The sequence below is a fragment of the Lepisma saccharinum genome, chromosome 18, assembly GCF_977018435.1.
Source record: "Lepisma saccharinum chromosome 18, izLepSacc3.1, whole genome shotgun sequence".
Classification (NCBI taxonomy): domain Eukaryota; kingdom Metazoa; phylum Arthropoda; class Insecta; order Zygentoma; family Lepismatidae; genus Lepisma; species Lepisma saccharinum.
In genome coordinates, this window is record NC_139246.1 from 41,995,930 (window position 1) to 42,014,951 (window position 19,022).

At 40.4% G+C, this 19,022-nt stretch overlaps 1 protein-coding gene across 1 annotated transcript in view; it reads right to left on the reverse strand.

Annotated features, from left to right (window-relative positions):
* Positions 1–7,188, reverse strand: part of LOC146002544 (organic cation transporter protein-like) — a 111,377-nt gene extending 104,189 nt beyond the window's left edge. The window contains exon 1 of the mRNA XM_083140469.1: positions 7,113–7,188. The gene's annotated coding sequence lies outside the window, so the exon portion shown is untranslated. The remainder of the gene's footprint in view (positions 1–7,112) is intronic.
* Between the last annotated feature and the right edge of the window lie 11,834 nt (positions 7,189–19,022).

Sequence of the window (19,022 nt, forward strand, 5' to 3'; positions counted from 1 at the left end):
CCACTCCCGATTAGCCTTACTGTGCATAAAGTGGACTTAAAACACCAACTGAAACAATCAATTTTCGGGGGGGCTAGATTATCAGTTCGACCCCACCCCACTTTCCGATTCGCATGGATGACAGTACTGTTACCATTTGACTTCCCTCACTTACTTTGTTTTTTTAATTAACTAATTGCAAATACCGCATGCATATCGAATATCGAATCCCGCTCGGGCTTGGTTGTTTGTGAATGTCTATTCATCAATTTCATCATTTCATCACTCATCGCCATCTTTGCTTATTAGCCAAGAGGCACAAAACGCGAAGTAAAATTAACTTAATCAATCAATCAATCATTTGATACATTGAGAGCAACTTGCAAATACATAGTAATACACACCCAGGGCGTGGTGCTGCTATGGTCGATTTGTATGTATTTTACATTAGCTATATTGAGTCGCTTCTCTACCACTTTTGGATAATTGCTGAGGACAGAGCTCGAAATAAACCGCGGTTCGTGACTATCTGGAACCTTCGTGTTTCGTCTCGTTGGTAACAGCAACGGACTGTTCAGTTTAGTTTAATTTTTTTAGATGTTTCACTGCATGTTCCTTTTCAGTGTGAACTAAATTGTTAATTCTCTTTAATAGTACAGTCACGAACACTTCTGGGTTGTAACAAATCCATTGAATGTAAATGGGGTCGCTACAACCTAGAAGTGTCCGTGACTGTACGCTACGTATTGTAGCATTCATATAAGCAGGGAACGAATTTATAAGTAGTAAAAATGTGCTAAATATGTAAATGCATATTTAGTTATTTTCACCAAAATATAGAGTTAAATATGGACTTAAAATCGTAAAAATTTACATTTTCAATAACATAAGACACTACACGAGCTTTATAAAATAAAGTACGCTTACATTGACATTAATTGTAAAACAACACAAAATGTATTTCGAGGGTGGTTAGCAATGGGCTGCTTGACTTGTGACTCTCCTCCAACGTTGCCAAAATTACGTTTGTAACAACCAGGAGCCGATGTTTGAGCCCTCATTCTCTATTGTTGACAACAATCGTAAATAAACAGAAATTTCAGCTGTGTTACGATAAAACAAAAAGCAAACAGTTGCGAGGTGTAAAATTGAGAAAAAAACATTATATTCGGATTGGAGAGTGTAAAAATGTCGTAAACTTTCGTTTAACTTCGCTACAGACTTCGTCAGTTATCCGCAAGAAATTCAACCAATTCTTTCGGTCACACTGCGAATATGGAGTACATGTTGAGAAATGTTTTGAAATATGGAAATATGTAAAATAACTAAAATATTTCAAATATGAGCCAAAACCTAATATATGTTCAAGTATGAAAAATAAATGAATTTTTCGGGTCTACATGCCATGATGCGCAAAGATAATACAAAATACAACTGATTTCAGTTTCATACATAAATATGTATTTACATATAAACCCGTTCCCTGCACATATGCTTCCCCTCTACGTGGAAATGCCTTGTTGCCGTTTGGAGAGAGAATTGGGCCAAGTTCCTTTTGTTTTATTGCGATTTCATGCATTTTTTTACATGGTTCGATTTCGATTTACATACTGCAGAGTTTTATCGATTACTTACTGCGTGTTTCTTTGACACTGGTTTTTCACTTCCATATACTTCTTATAAATCTTACCACAAAAATGTTCGAAGACTTTGTTCAATACGTGCTTTCGTAGTTAGGTTAAGAGAGCCAGGTTTAGTTCCCTTCGAATTTTAATAATAACCCAAAATGCTTTCGTGGTTAGGTTAAGCCGCGTTTACACCGGGGTTGCTGACACATGCTACCAACAATGTTGGCAGCATTTCGAGAAACGCTTGTGAATTTGTTATCAACATCTCATGTTTGCAATAGATTTCCCGTGTTGGCAACAGAAATGTTGTTATCCACAAGAAGTCGGAAAAGATCAAAGAATGTTAGCAACATTTGTTACCAACACATGTTAACAGAGCCTTATCGATGTTAGCAACATTCCCCCTCGCTTCCCCTCCTTCCAGAGTGATAGCCAGCCAGCGAGTGCGAAAGCATCGTTTCGTGCGAGGTGAAATTCGGGTGGAACCCGTCCACAACGCTTCTACCAAAAATCTCTGCTTGCTGAGTTGCGTTATTCCTGAATATAGCCGAGCTCAACCGAAAGCAGAAGGATATATTGCTACCAAAAACTAGTAACGAATATTTGTGTTCATGAACACGTAAACAAGATCGCGAATATAACAATAATTCTTAATCTTAAAATAACTAAAATAAGTTATCATCATTGTTCTAAATTCCATATACAGGGTGTTTCCGGGCTGATGATACAAACTTTCAGGGATGATGGAGAAGGGCACATGTATCAATTTGAGATAAGGAACCCTGGTCCTTCGACCACTTAGTCGAAAGTTATAAGCGAAAATCGGTGTATGAAGATGTAATACTTTTATTACCTGCATAAGTTTCACAAGCTGTTCCGTGCCGAGCTCGGTCACCTGATCTGTCCCCACTTCATTTCTTCTTGTGGGGATGGTGAAAAGTCTTGTGTGCGAGACACCTGTCGAGACTGAAGAGGATCTCCTGGCAAGAATTCTCGCTGCCTGTGACATTGTTCGAACGACCCCCGGGTTGTTCCAATGGGTACGCCAGAACTTCGTGCGACGATGTCATGCCTGCAGCGAAGCTGGGGGACGCCACTTTGAACAACTGTTGTGAATGTAACAGCTTGTGAAACTTGTGCAGGTAATAACAGTATTACAACTTCATACACCGACTTTCGCTTATAACTTTCGACTAAATCCTTTCCGGACCAGGGTCCCTTATCTCAAATTGATACATGTGCCCTTCTCCATCATCCCTGAAAGTTTGTATCGTCAGCCCGGAAACACCCTGTATATATATATATATATATATATATATATATATATATATATATATATATATATATATATATAATTTTATATTACAATTTATTTTAGATTTCGCGAATTGTAAAACGCGTAAAAAAATTGGCCTTGGGTGTTCCGCGAGATGGTAAAGGGCGAGAGTTTGTGTTTCCAGGAAGTGCAATGTGTCTGCCCCCGTGAAGAGTTTCCCCAGGGAGGGAGGGAAGATTCGACGGACCTTGGTCTGCACCCTGTGTTCAGCTCGGTCCAGCTCAAATTACGTCAAAAGTGTTAACCGCTACCAGTGTTTGCAACTGCCAAATTATTTACACAGTAATTCAAGTGAGCTGTTTCACAAATCTTACAACCACATTCAATAAATTGACGGCTTTTGAATAAAACTTGAGGTGAAAGTAAAGGTATCTAAAAAAGAATCTACTGATATTTATACAGCACAATTAAATCGTATACATTGTACACATTATGAACACAAGAACATGTTTTAAGTTTTATTATTATGACACAAGTGGTGCTCCCAGGATTTTTTTTAGTAGTCTCCTCATTTTATCATCTTTTCCTGCTTTTGGCTTTTCTTTTCTTAGGAATACTGGGCCAAAAGGGGGGGGGGGGGTTAAGTCTCCCACCAATCCTCCTCCGGCCCCGGGCACGCCTCTGTATGACGCTTTATTACTTAAATATTATGTATATACTCTTTCTGCTGTAATGATTCTGATTCCACCGCTTAATTTCTATCTCCAAACTGATATATCTTTCCTTCCCATGATAGATAAAATTAAGGAAATCGGTTGGTATCACTTTATGTCGTTTCAGGGATTTTCAAAGTGATCTTGCGGATGCTTTCCAGTTGTGGAAAGAGCGTGGGAGTGTCTTCACGATTTGAGAAACTTGAGGCCCTAAGATTTGTTGAATTGTTCGATAGCGGGAAATTTCGCATATAGTATGCAAAGGAGTTTGGAATTTATTGTCGTGAGTACATCGTCTATGCATGTGTTTCTTTGGTTTGAAATGAAATTTTTAAAGTTTGTGTTTAACTTTTTATTTTAATGTTTGACTCCGAATGCGATTTTTAGGGTGGCCACAAATCCTAAATTACAACCACGAAGCGTAAATTAAATAAATGAGTCTCCCCTTTATTTTCTCTAAATACGTTTGGTCACAGTTTGCCCACATTAAAAAATAATGAACAAATAAAGGTACTAATAAATAAATAAGAAATTACATACTCCTTTAGTCGTATGCAGAAAGTTCGCATATCTAAGACGTTTACTACTATACGAATAACGTTACCTGGAATTTCGAAAGTAAATGTGACGTTTGTGGATCATATGGTTTATTTTTAGAATAGTCACTTTATTATTATATTTTGACAAATCCAGCGACCGGGCCAATGCGGCTATAAACCTTTAATCCCCCTCTTGGCATGCCATTGTACTACATGTTTTGTTGTACTGAAAGATTGCTTGCCTCCTTCGTAAGATTACGCTTCGCTACTGTCAAACTCCATTTAGTTCATGCAAGACGTCAAACTTGTCGTCCACACTTAATGTTTTGTTTCATCCGTCTGGCATGATCATGCAAGACTGACAGAAGGGACCAGAAACACAATGTAAGTCATACTGAGATTATAATAATTAATACATTTTGACAACGGAGATAGTATCTCCTTAGGATGGTCCGTTTTGGGGACAAAATATTATGGTCATCTGATAGCAAAGGGGGAAGGGGTCAGCCGGTACTCAGACTTCCCATTACAAGTGAAGAAAACTCAGAAATCGAATGTACATATTTTCATGAGATAGAAATAAAAAGTAGAAAAAGGAGTGATTCCATTCGCCACCCACTTTTCTTTTTACTGGTGACAGTATTAGTTCAGATAATAAATTAACTAAGATTAACAAAAAACTTTGTCCCGAATTAAACCTAAAGGAACATTCCAGCGTTACGTGCAGGGGCGTCGCCACTGGGTGGGCTCTAGCCCACCTTAAAATAGTCACAACCCACCCATCTGCCCACCCAAATAGAATGAATACCTGATGTATATTATTTAGATAACGCAAAGTAACAAGCTGGTACATAATTATAGTATAAAGCACACAAAGCGGCCTTCTCAACTGACTATCATAACTCAGTTTCACTCCAAAAGTGAAGAACGTTTCTACATTCTCCATTAGGTTGGTTTCCTTTCATTAACGTGCGAAAAATGATTCGTGCACCGAAATGTAAAAATGTAAAAACAATGAGTAAACCTACAAAAATAGCAAAAAAAATTCTTGAATAAATAAGTTCAAAATGGTTATTCCAGAATTATTTTTAGTATTCCGGTAACTGTGACTAAATGAGTTTTGGTGAATTAAATATTTTTTTAATGTTATCAGTTGAATATAATGTTTACATTATTACGTTTACAAGCTTCGTTTGTCTTGTAAAAGCATAGAGAAGCTTGTCCTTAACCGATGAAAGCTTATTTCGCTTTATTTTTATAATCTTAATTTTTTTTTACAAAATACAGGAAATTTATATCTCGAATTTTTAACACTAAAAAATTGTATACAAAATATTTGTAATAATTGCATTATAAGTAGGGACGTGAAGTTTTCGTTTTAACTATAACACCGAAAAGTTGAGGAAAGCAAAATAAAGTGTTTAAAATGTATTTGGGTAGGTTACGGAGGCAAGTTTTCGGTGTTTCGGAATCGCGAAATAACGCGAATTATGCCATTTTCCAGAATAACACCGTATTTTGCACTTTAACGCGAAAAACGCCGCGAAATATACAATATCAACCGGGGATAGCACTTCTTCTGTTAAAAAAAAAGAACTACCTGAAGCGCTATTGTCATTTGTAGTGTAGCCGGTGATAGTTAGATTCAAAAGAGATTTTCACGCTTCATTTATTGCAGTTTCGCACAGACATACTGACAGTGTTTAACCTCGTCCTGAAATAGAATTCACTTGGGAGAACTTGCCCACAAGGGAACATTTTCAGGAAGGAGCACCTGTTGTGTTTTGGAGGGGGGCGTGTATCTGTGCACACAAAATGGTAGGTATTTTGAGGTGGAAGAGGGATTTTTTTGCATTGCTAGAGAGATGTGATGTGTATGATTGTGTTCAAAGATTAAGGTGTCATCATTCAATAAACATTTCATATTTAGTGGCAGATGAGATGAAAAAGTTTTCCAAATGGAAGCAATTTGGTCATTTCTCAAAATTTGCCTCAATTTTCCAGAACTAACACAATGTGAAAATCTTAGGAACAGTAAAAATGCATGTAAAAATAACACCGAATTTTGCCCTAAACCGCGAAAAATAACACCGAATTGCAGTAAAAAATAACATCGAAATTTAGGGGAACATAAAACGAAAACTTCACGTCCCAAATTATAAGTATGAATTTGAGCCATGAACAAGAATGCTCCAGTACAGCACAACGTCCATGAAAGCAGCTCCACCTTGAAAAATTCCCAGGCCGACCCATCTAAAGTTATTTTATCCACCTTTGAGCCCACCCAAGAAACATTTCTGGCGACGCCACTGGTTACGTGTGACATTTTACACAAAATGTAAAGTTCTAGACAAGATGTTGGATCAAAACATTCATATTGAACTGATTTCATAAAATTATGAAGTACTTTGTGGTGTCTGCTAACAAATGAAGAAAACCTGAGTATGATGGCATGGGCTGAATGCATGAAGAGCATTATACAAAAGTGCGTTACGTGTGTGACGCTTTAAATATGTAGCAAATTTTGACTTAACTTGTCTCCGAAGCGTATAGGCTGCAGATGCTAGTAACTTTCATTGGTGAAACGTGTACATTATATGGATTCCCAAACATCTAAACCTTAATGCAATGAAAACAATAATAAGGTCCATATTAATTTACCTTGTTATTAACAGTTAACACGCAGTAGGACCACTTTTCGTGGAACGCTCCTAAGACGAAAAACAGAAGACTCTGGGTGACTCAGAAGGAAAGGAAGTAACTCACACAGGAAAAACAGAGAGTGAAATTAACTTTCCACTAACCCTCAGGGCTTGACTGGGCTATTGTTTCATGTAAGTTGAAAAAGAAATAACGGATATGCAACAGGAAACCACAAGCATCAGCTTAGTTTAGGGGAGAAAAACATTTTGAAATTGATATATAGTATTATACAGTTCTTGTCAAATAAGAAACAATAAAGTTTTCTCTAACTTACCGATTAATTCTCGGCTTGACAGTCAACAGGCTTTCGCTGGTGCTTACTTCGAATTGAATCTGCGTGCCACTTCGACGCTCTTTCAGCATGATTATCTACAGTGGCGCCACAGCGGCCACGGCCGGAACTTCAAGAGCAAGCCGAATTCCACCATAGCCGCAGGCAATTCTAGTAACAATACGGTAGCAAACATGCACGCAAGGAAGCGAGTGCGAATTGCGTCACAGAAACTTCCGTGTTATATTTTTAAAAAAATCCGTTTCCGATAATATTGTGCGAGTAAAAAAGGTAAAGTTCACCGTGTATATAGACGGTGTTAAAGGCGGAGCTACTGCGGAACATGCGCACTCGTCTGATCCCCCTCGAACATCCGGTTACGCTTACGGTGCTATGGACATTAATATGAAAGGGAAAAGTGGAGATTCTTTTAGGAGGAAATAGGGTGTCAGCTGTGTAGCATATAGTTGTACAGTTCGATCGGGAACAAATTTATTCAGTAAAGTATCACTTCGTAGGTTTCCGAAGGACGTGGAGAGACGAAACCTGTTGATACAAGCAGAACGAATAAAGGATTGGTACCCAGAAAGGATTTGTACGACTTGCATTTTGTTACTAACATGTTGATCTTTTATCTGCGTATTGTGTTGTGAAAAACACGCCTCTTAGTGAGTTTTCAAACCGAAGCGACACGCGACAGCAGTGGATCGACACAGGCCCATTTAGTCATGAATAAGCATTTACCGCTCATGGGAAATCAAGTCTCAGGCGGCACAACACACACCATTGGAAATCTGAGCGACACGTGCAGCTTGTCGTGTCGCTTCAGTTCGAAAAATTTCATTGATGATTCACTTTTAAGTGGCACGGAGATTCCACCCCGAAGCGACAAGCAACAGCCCCTTTACTCTAAAGGAAACAATTCACCTTGCATACGAGTACAACAGACCGAGGCGACACGATGCATGGTACTGAGAAAACAACAGTCCAGTCCAAGCGACACGTGCATTTTCTCGTGGTGAAAGCTTTCAGATTGCAGCGATACGTGTCTCTTGGAAACCAACATTCAAAAATAAACACCTTCCGAATTAAAGAGACACGACAAATTGCAGGTGTCGCTTGTCTCTCCGAATTGCCATTTTATCAATACCGTGCATTGTGTTTCCCCGGCCTGTTATTTGCGCAAGCGTGACTGGTGAATGGTTTGCTTTAGATCGAATGCTTCTGTGCGAAATCACGATATCGCTTGTCGCTTCAGTCTGAAAACTCCCTTGTTGTTTGAAGTAAATTCGTGCAAGTGAAAGTGACATGCCATATCATAGGTTTTCCCTAAATCCCTCAGGCGGAAAGGCGACGTTGAAAGCACATATATTTACTAGCATTTGTTATGTGTCATTTCATTACTTCTGCAGATTTGTTGGCAAATATTCACTTATGCATACTTTATAATAAAATAATATCACTAGTTATATAGAATTATCTTTCCCTCACTTTTCCATTTACAAATTAATTGAATATATCTAAAGTTTCGTACGTTTTGAGTTCGTCGTGCGTGTACATGAGATACTTGTATATCCGGTAAAGTTCACCAAAAGATCAGCGTTAGAAAAAGAACTACAAAAATGGAAAGCCTGTGGAATAATTAAAGAGATGTCTTCGCCTTATTTAAACCCAGTGCATATCGTCCCAAAATCTATGGGTGAGTGGCGTGTAGTGGTGGATTTTCCTCGCCTAAACCAACATGTAATTTCACCACTTACCCATGTTGAACCGATAAACGAGCTACTTCAACATTTTAAGGGTGCAATATATTTTTCTTCGATTGATCTCTCCTGTGGATATTTTCAAATACCACTTACGCCCGACTCGTATAAGTACACAGCCTTTTTCGTATCGAGGACGACAGCACGTGTTTTGTTACTTTCCATTTGGTATAAAATCAGCTGTTTCTGTTTTTGATGAGAGAATGAATAAGGTGTTTGGACCAGAGACTCATTCATTTCTGATGATATATGTGGATGACATTTTAATATTAAGCCCAACAATAGGTAAACATTTTGAACATCTTGATTATGTTGTTACTAGCCTGGCCCCCCCACACTTTACCTCCGCACTCGAGGTTCGGTGCACTTCGTACTCGGCTCAGATTTGTCTAGGGGTATCTTTCTTTGTACGACAATGCACGTGGGTTGCTACAAGTCACCATAATTATATAAGTAACTACAAGAGACAACGGATAACCTTTGCGAAACCTTATTGCTATAGGGGGATAAATTACCTTGTCCAGCATGTGTGAATTTAAAAACGGAAATTTTGGATATTTTCTATAGTTTAATTAACGTAAAATTTGAAGTATATACAAGTCGTATCCGAACGTTCATTTCTCTAATTATTTATCGGGCCAAAACTCTAATTTTGATGTTGGAATCTCTATTGTTTGTACCTGGATGCTTTACATTTCATGAATTACATCGGGAGTACGCTTGTCACAAGGTAGACTCGCGTTACTCCAAGAAACGTCTTAACAGGCGCGAGGTCGCCCGACGTGTACATTTCTCAACCTCTACGGTGACAAGGCACTAGGCTGCCCGGCGCACCGTAATTACTTCAAAATAACATCCAGTACAACTACCTTTTTACCTGTAACTTGGACACCAAGGCACTAGCTTGCCCGGCAATCCAATCTCTTACAGCATCCGTTTTGGGAGATCTGTCCTCCGGTCCTAGCTAACCGAAGCAAAAGCAGCCTCTCCCTTCAAAGTCTCAGTTCCAACAGCCGACCTCCCCTACTCTCATCTGGGAGTTTATATACGTTTTGGTTGGCGTCTGTTGCCAACCGCCCTTCTTTCAAAATTTTTAAGCCCGCCTTTCTTTTGAACGTTCGAAACACGAAGAAAGAACAGATAGCTGCGTGGTATTTATACATGGAATAATACGAATCTAAAATTACATAATAAATTGATTTACACTAATAACACATGTATATGTTTATACACGTAATTGCCTAATTAATTAACATATTAATAAAATATTTAAATAAGAAAAAAAAACACTGTTGCCCTGACACGGGGGCAGGGTAACAGATTCCCCCTCCCCAGCGTTACAATTCAATCTGAAATTTAAATTTCAGACTGTGTGAATTGTCTTAAAGTCACTGAGAAAAGTTAAAGCACTGTATCTGAAAAAGAAAAGTTCACTGAAACGTCATTTTCACTACACATCACAACCGTCTCTCTGAAAACAAGAGTCTCGATTTCACTGCACTAAATATCCTATTTCCACACGGTTTCTTCCTCCGGGAATCCTGGAACCTCCTGGACATCTCGGTCATCTGGTCATCAGGACTGCTCCCAGGTGCAGACAGATTCAGCTCCTCCAGCTTCCAAAGAACATGTCCGGCTCCCGCTCTAGGGTCGACTCAGCCTCTTCCTCGGTCCATCTGAAGATCCTCCGGCTCCTTAGTCCCCTAGTCCTTGCGACTGGGATTTCTGCGGTACTCGGTTCGACTCCTGCCGAATTTCAGCTTCAACTGCTTTCCAAGGTTCTATCGTTCGATGACACGACCCGACTTTAAAATAGCTTTCCCATTTTTCATCTATAAGGAAACTCTCCCTTCCTTTTCCGGGCATCGAACCGCCATCCTTCAGCATTCTCTTAGCGATGAAAATCTCATGTCTTCATGTTCACAATTGTCACCATCCTTTATCGGCAAAAGGTGGACATAACAAAATCCAACAGTCCGTAATTTAAATCTTATATTCACATGAAATAAATTTACCAGAACTCAAATGTGTAGCGACAATAAATCAGGAACTTAATTAACTACTATACAAACAAGAAGTCGGTCACTCGGCTTCCTTTCCATCATTTTCCACAGCCCTTCTACCCCCTCCCCTTGAGATGAATTCTCGAGGTAGAATTTAGGGACGAGTGCTTTCCCTCACACTTCTCAAATTTCTTCTCGGAATGACCTTCAGCTGGTCAACGTTAGCCAGAACTCTCTTCCCCTCACCTTCCTTTTCCAAAACAACATTATTTGGAGTAGTGAAATTCAGAATTCTGTAGATCCCTTTGAATTTCGGGAAAAAGGACGCAGTTTGCTTGTTAAAAGCAGACGAAATTCTATGCTCTTGAAGCAGTACTCGATCTCCGACACGAAGATTAACCCTTCTTCTGCCCTTATTGTAGGCCTTTGACGCCTTTTGCCTCGTCTTTTCTTCTTTTTCTCTTGCAAATTCGAAAGCCACGCCCATTCTTTCCTTTAACTGTATGACGTAATCCATCTGTCTCTCCGCCGTGACGTCTTCCCCGGTTCCATCTTCCCTCTGAAGCTCCATTTTCCGAGTGTCATGCGGTGTGTACAAATCACGTCCAAAGAACAAAAATGACGGCTTCAACCCAGTCATCGAATTCGTTGCATTATTAATGGCAAAACTTATCGCGTCCAAATTTTCAGCCCACGACGAGTGCTCTCTGCAGAACTTCCCAAGTGCTTGCTTGATTATCTTAATCGCTGCTTCTGATTTATTTCCCTTCGGTCTATATGGCGTAATATAGACAGGCTTGCAATTCACAGAACGCAACGTTTGTGAATACAGTTTGCTTCGAAATACACTCTGGTTGTCACTGACAACGTATTTCGGGAAACCTGACTGAAAACAGTACTTCAAGAATGCTTGCGAGATCATCCTCGCCGTTGTAGTTCTAAGCGGTGTCAAACTAATGTGCCTTGAGAACTCATCTTGAATGACTAGACAGTACTTGTATCTCCCCTTCGTACTTGTAGGCAGTGGTCCAAAAATGTCCAGAAACACTTTGTATCCAGGCGCAGTAGATTTTCTCGAGTTCATAAATCCCATCTTTCTGCTGTTGTCAGGATTATACTGAAGACAAGTGATACAACTTTTGCAATAGTTACTGACATCTTTGACTACTCCATCCCAAGTATAATTCTCTAGGACCTTAAACAATGTCTTTCCAAGTCCTAAGTGCGCAGATAATAAATCATCATGCGAAGATTTAAGTACTTCATTCTTCAACTTCTCTGGTACCCACAGCTTCAATTTGGAGCTAAACGGTGGATAAAGTCCAGTGTTTTCGTTAACGAAACGGTAAAGCAGTCCATCATCGTCGAGACAGGAATGTTGCAGATAAAACGTCAAATTTTCTCTTCTCTCGAGAATCCTTTATTTCAACTTCTTCTCCATTTAAACATCCAATTAATTTCGACAAATAAGGATCGGTCTGTTGTTCTCCTTTCCACATTTCTTTATCGTTAAGATCTACGGGTGGCGAAGTTACTTTCTGTCCGTCCGTCTGTCTTCCGTTCACAGTGTTGCCAGCTGCATCTGTAAACATCGCTTCCGTTTTCCTTTTCTGCTTCCGGTCGAATTTCTGACACACTTTGCCTTCGACTTTAGGAATCTCATGATGTTCCATTATCGTCCCATCAGGCATCTCTAATCTGAAATATCGTTCAGGCTTGATATCCTCTATCGGATAATTCTCTTCTGCATCCGAAGACCCAATGTAATTCTCCCTCTCAGAGAATCCCGCTTCAAGCATCTGCTCAATCGCCTGATTCATTAATTTCTTCTTTTGCTTAGAAAGTGGCCTACGTTTCGCTCGGAACGGCTTCTCGTTATTCACATCCAAACGAACCTTTGCTAATCCCGGTTTATCTTGAAAAACATCAATATGCCTTCTCAGTATGGCAATCAATTTCGGCTTGTTTTCCTCTGAGATATCGGTACCCTCCATCAGCATGGCAATCCTTCTCTCTTCGTCAACCCCCTCTCCTTTGTTGTCGCTGCTACGTGTCTCCGCTCCGCAAGCAGAAACGTTCTCTCGGACTCCTTCGACTCCATCCGTGGTCGAACCCAGTCCCCTTGAACCAACAGCATCAACGCTGTCACGTGTCGACGGCGAATCAAAAGGCACGATTTTCGAAAGATCAAGGCTCAATTGCCCACCCGTTACGATGAATCATGGGCACAAGTCCCAGCTTGGCCATTAATGTCCTTCCCATTAACATGTCATGATTAGCATTAGATAACACAAATATCTGATCCCGAGCCTTGTGTCCGTGAAACTTAATATTCACGTAAGCGCTCCCCAAAGATTCCACATTTCCTTCCGCAAGTATTACTTTAGTTTTACAACCCTTCAATTTCACTCCATTTGTCTTCATTTTCTCGAAGACCTCCAAAGACACAAAGTTATTGGACGACGCCGTTTCAATACATGCGTGTACTTCCACATTAGCCACGTTGCATAAAACGATAGGTTCCCTTATCTCTTTTACATTTACGTTGTGAGGTGAAAAATGTTCCTTCTGTGTAAAATTTGCTGTTTCCACGCCACGAACTTGACAAATTCGTGGCGACTCTACGCGTTTTTTGTTACTTCTTTCCCACGTTCATTTATCTTCTTTTGATTAGATTTGTGATTTGAAGCTCTGCAACCTTTCTGTCCACAAGTGTAGCATAATTTATTTCTCTGGCAATCTTCCTTCGAAAAGCGGTTCTGTTTGTTTTCATCCCTCACCGCAAGCCGCGAGGGTGGAGGGCGCGAAACCACATGTTCAGCCCTCAGGCGCTCGACTTTCGGGCGGTCAAAACCTATGCTCACAGGGTCCAAGAAAATATCAGATTTCTTTCTTCCCCTCTCCTCTTCGCATTCCTGGTTAATTGACTTTCTCAAAGCCCAGCTGCGAATTTCGTCTTCCGAAACGAAAGACTTGAATCTCTGCCTTTCCAAAAACTCCGCTTGCAATTCCAGCGCGTACTCGCTCATTTCTCTCATAGAAGTGAATGTCTTGTTGTACAAATAGTCCCTAAATACCGGATTGCAGTGCGATTTCACAAAGTCAATTCTCTCCTGCGCAGATGCCAAATTCTTTATCCTACTAAAATGCCTGTCAACTTTGCGAACGTATTCCGCCAATTCCTCGTTAGCAAGTTGAAACCTCTGAGACAAAAATAACTCTGCTTCTCTCTGATAATCCAATCCGTGAAAAGCCTGCAAGAATTTATGCCTGAATTGTGAAAAATCACCGTACGGTTCCGTGAACAAAAACCACTCCCTCGCTTCATTTCTCAACGAAAGAGGAATAAACTGCTTCAGAAGATCATCTTCAGCAATTTTCAGCGTTCTCGCGTAATCTTGAATCCTATCCAGATACGAAAAAGCATCTTCCTTCCCTACATTTCCCTCAAATGTCGGAAGCGGCAAACGAATTTCCTCCATTGTCACTCTCGGAACGCACCTCTGTTCCTCAACAACAGAAAGTTCTGACGCGGTCGGGCTGGACCTGCTCGAGTTACCAAGCGACATTCTTGTAACTTCCCCTTTTCTGTTTCGCAAGATCATCTGTTCGATCCTCGTCCGTTTCTCTCCGTAACTTTCAAAGCAAAAATCTAGTTCAATATCCTACGACTGGCCTTCAAAAAATTAAGTTCAATCGCGGACAGAGCCTCCAAATAAATATTTTACTAGCCTGGGCCCCCCCACACTTTACCTCCGCACTCGAGGTTCGGTGCACTTCGTACTCGGCTCAGATTTGTCTAGGGGTATCTTTCTTTGTACGACAATGCACGTGGGTTGCTACAAGTCAACATAATTATATAAGTAACTACAAGAGACAGCGGATAACCTTTGCGAAAGGTTATCCGCGCAGGGTAACAATGTTCTACAGACATTGCAGAAGACGAACATGTCCACAAAATTTACGAAATGCAAATTTTTCCAAACGGAAATTAAGTTTTTGGGTCATATGGTGTCTGGTTCCGAGATTAAGGTCGATCATAATAAAGACTCAGCTATTGTACAGTTTTCTGTTCCTCAAAACAAGAAGTCACTTCGCAAATTTTTAGGACTGGCAAATTGGAGGAATCGTTTTGTACAGGGATTTTCAGATATCGCTAGTGCCTTTTTATTGGACACCTCAGTGTCAAGAAGCTTTCTTGTTACTAAAGAATGCTCTAATTTCAGCACCAGCATTGAGTCAACCCGACTTTGAGTTGAGGTTTTGTGTTTCTGTTGATACAAGCCAGAAAGGATTGGTTTGTGTACTTTGGCAAGTTGATAATGATGAAATTCGTGTCATACAATACGGCAGTCGTGCTCTTAGAGGAGCAGAGATTACGTATAGTACATATATTATTTGCTCTGGAGAAATTTGCTATATATATCTTAAAGGAACTGATTTCAACTTATATTAGGATCATAAGTCGTTGTCTTGGCTTAAAACTGCACAATCGCTTAATTCTCGTCTTACGAGATGGGCTCTCAAACTGCAGTGTTTTGACGCTATACAACTGGCGGCCACAAATACACGTCATATTTTAATAATCTGCTCTGCAGTTGATCATCCGACGGATTCTAGACGTCCACTCCTTCATAATAGAACTTTAACAAATGCCTTTCTTTACTATCGCCGCACAACTGATGAAAACAAGCGCCCATTTCTTACTTCGTATGCCGGTGAATCTGCATTGGCAACAACGGGGACTGGCCTAAACCGGAAGTTCCGGGGGGACCGGGCAAGACCTCACCAATATTTATGTTTGCATTTTTAACACGGTCTATAGCACCGTGCAGGCCCATAGCCAGGCAGGGGCCGGGGGGGGGGCTGGAACTACCGTCAGTTCCCCTGGCACTGAGGCCAGCCCCCTTGACATTGGGTAAAACTATATTGGGTACCTTTGACCCTCTGTATCCCCTGGAGAATGTGAAATACGTATTTTGCATGGTTTATGAAGATTTTGTTGTTCATGAACGTTTTCAGTTGATTTTAGCTCTCGGAAATTTGTTCTTGTGAAGTAAAGTGCGTCTGTTACCTTAGCGTGTTACTTCACCGTGTAGCAGAACAGCCCGAAGGCTTCGCGCAAGTGAATATAGCACCCAAAACGACTTTCCACAACTGATTGTTATTTTCGACGTGTTCTTTCGCTATTTTAGTGTGCATACAAACAGTTTTTACTAACAAAAAGCGGCGAAAATACTCTGAAATTGCAGGTTTTATCTTAGGTTGGCCATTCTTTGGGATCAAATATCTCCGTTATTTGTGCTTTCCTAAAGCTGGAACCACTTTTACATTACGTAAAACATTGAAATCTATCGATTAAAAGAAAATTGGACGTAATTCTCGAGGGGATGCAGTGGGTAAACCGCCCCCTATCTTGTTTGCATGAGACGTTTACAATGAAATCAGTGGCGGCTTGTAATCACACATTCGCGATTATCTCGAAAACGGCTCGTTTGCAGACCCATGTTTACTGAGACTTTTTTGCTTCCATTATCGTGTACTTTCACCTGTGTCAGTTTGCACTATTACTTATGAGACACCCTGTATCGCGATATTGTAAAAAATATAGACCAGGCAATATCAACTACACGATATGTCGTCACGATATTTTGGCGATATATATCGTGTCGGCGGTATATCGTCACGATATTTTGGAGATATATACCACCGATGTCACGATACGGAAAATAATATCGTATCGTATCGTCTGTGAAGGCCTCCCCGATGGCGCAGTGGTAGCGTCGTCGCCTTGTAATAAAGGGGTCCCGGGTTCGATACCCGGTGGAGACACATAGTGGATCGGATCCCACTTTAAACTGTAGCCTTACTGTGCAAAAGTGGACTGTCAAGTCAATCAATCGTATCGTCTGTGATGATATTGTCTTGACGATATATCGCGATATCAAATTTCCGATATCGTCCATCCTTACTCGGTATCGACATCGGGAATCAGCCACTCCGCTCGGCCACTAAGGCAACGAATGGTTCTTTATTTGCCAAAGTTGAAGTCCACTTTATGCTCAGCAAAGCTAATCGCGACTGGACCTACAATTTAAAGAGGAATCCGAACCGCTTCGCAGCATGCCTCCACCAGCAATCGAACCCGGCACCTCATAAATTCTAGACAACATCCATTGCGACCTCAAATCTGCCTAATATTAGCTCTCAGTCGATTCAACATAAACATAGGCTTACATTCTCCAATGTAGGGAAAGCCAAAGCAACGTAAAATCAGCTGATATAACAAAAACTTGCAAAATATAGGCACTAATCCTCAAGGTAGGCAAATTATAGGCACTATAAAAATGCATTTTCGGACTGGAAACGTCATGAAACGAACATAAAACATTAAAGTCTATGTTTTACTACAAAGGTATAAAAAGGCAAATAGGTAAAAATCCGCACCCTAGTGATCAACACCACGCTCCGGCCGCCTTTATCCCGACAGGGTTTCCCCCAGGTACCCATTGATTTGAGGCTGGGTGAGTGTACTTTTAAAAATAGTACATTTCATCTAAACAAAAATTAAAAGCGACAGTGATACGTGCACGACAAAAAGAATATCTCCGCACAGACACAACGGTCAAGAAATTATAGTTAAAGTCCTGATTCGAACGCCACTTTTACTTCAATTTTACTATAAAAAGTAGCACAACACAATAACACAATCTTTACTAGGTTGTGTTATTGTGTTGTGCTGTTATTTATACAATGTGGAGACCTTGGGGTGTAACGTTGTCGCAGTTCGTGTTGGATGTCTAAACACTGCAGATAAAAGTGACAACAGCGCTTCTCAGAAAAACAGGTGTCGGCTTCCTCTCGAGCTGTGTCAAAGATACCAAACTGGCGTTCGAATCAGGACTTCAACTGTAACTTTTGCCTCAAATATGCTCCATCCTATGTCCCCATTTTTTTGTTGTTGTCGACTTACATGTGTCAGAAACGTATCTTCTGGACAATAAATCAGGATGATACGAATCTCTCTGATAAATATCTTATTATATTTTACTTAAACACAGTGGATTTTATCTTTCATTTTAAGGGCATGCGATACAGTCTCCACAAGATTCTTCCCAAGCCCTTCCGTCCTTGGCAGTGTGCCAACTTAGCTCTCTTGGAGCCAGATCTGGCTCTTTCGTGCACTCGTTCGGCTGTGAACTGTGACGCCCATCCCCGTGTCCCACTATGATGCCATCACTGGTTCCGGTCCACATAGACCAACGTTTGTCATAATTATACATTTTGCACGTGACGTGATGTTGTTATATTTACTGCGCCGCCCCACTCCCTCTTATCTCCCCAGCTACTTCTTTATAGCGCCGTGTTTGATGTGAAATTGACATAATATTGGTATCAGGGAATGCTATATTTTCAATTTCATACGACCATCGGTGGATTATTGAGATGGGCGATGCCGCCGGATCTACATGTTGAAAACTAAGAAAAAATTGTCATCAATTTAGAGTTAACGATAATATCAGTGCTCCACCCCTTTGACAATTAACATTAGCCTAGGAGCCACTTTATCCAGCCTAGCTCCTTGAAAGTCAGTTTTGGTGAAATTTAGCTCTTTTATGCGCATCGGGTTTGGCAACACACTGCCAGGAAGCAAGGAGTAAACCATTGATCATATGGGAGTATGATTTTATTCGTTCTCTTGGGAATATAAAACTTCCGACGGAATAGAAAAATATGTCAACGGGAAGAGGGCAGTTCGAAGATGCATTTCACCAGCGGAAAAGTCGAAACTTCCATTTGATTAGCCGTAACTTGATGTTGAAGTTGATTCCCCTTAAGGAATACGTGGGATTCCGAAAATTCTTATTCATCATATTTTTCAAACATCGTGCCCAGCTTAATAATCAACATAAAATAACGCTTCCACTTGCAACATGGAGAGAAATTCATAAATCTTGGATACACCCAGGTTTTTTTAGTAGCAGTGCCCATTCGGGCGGTATTGAAATAAATGCACAATTGGTGGGAATTGTAACTCCTTCCCATTTATTTATAGTGCATGACCTTGTGCTTTTTTTGCTTGATACAATTTTTAAAAAGCAATTATGTTGCATATATACATTGCACGGACATCCAAAAAATACTGC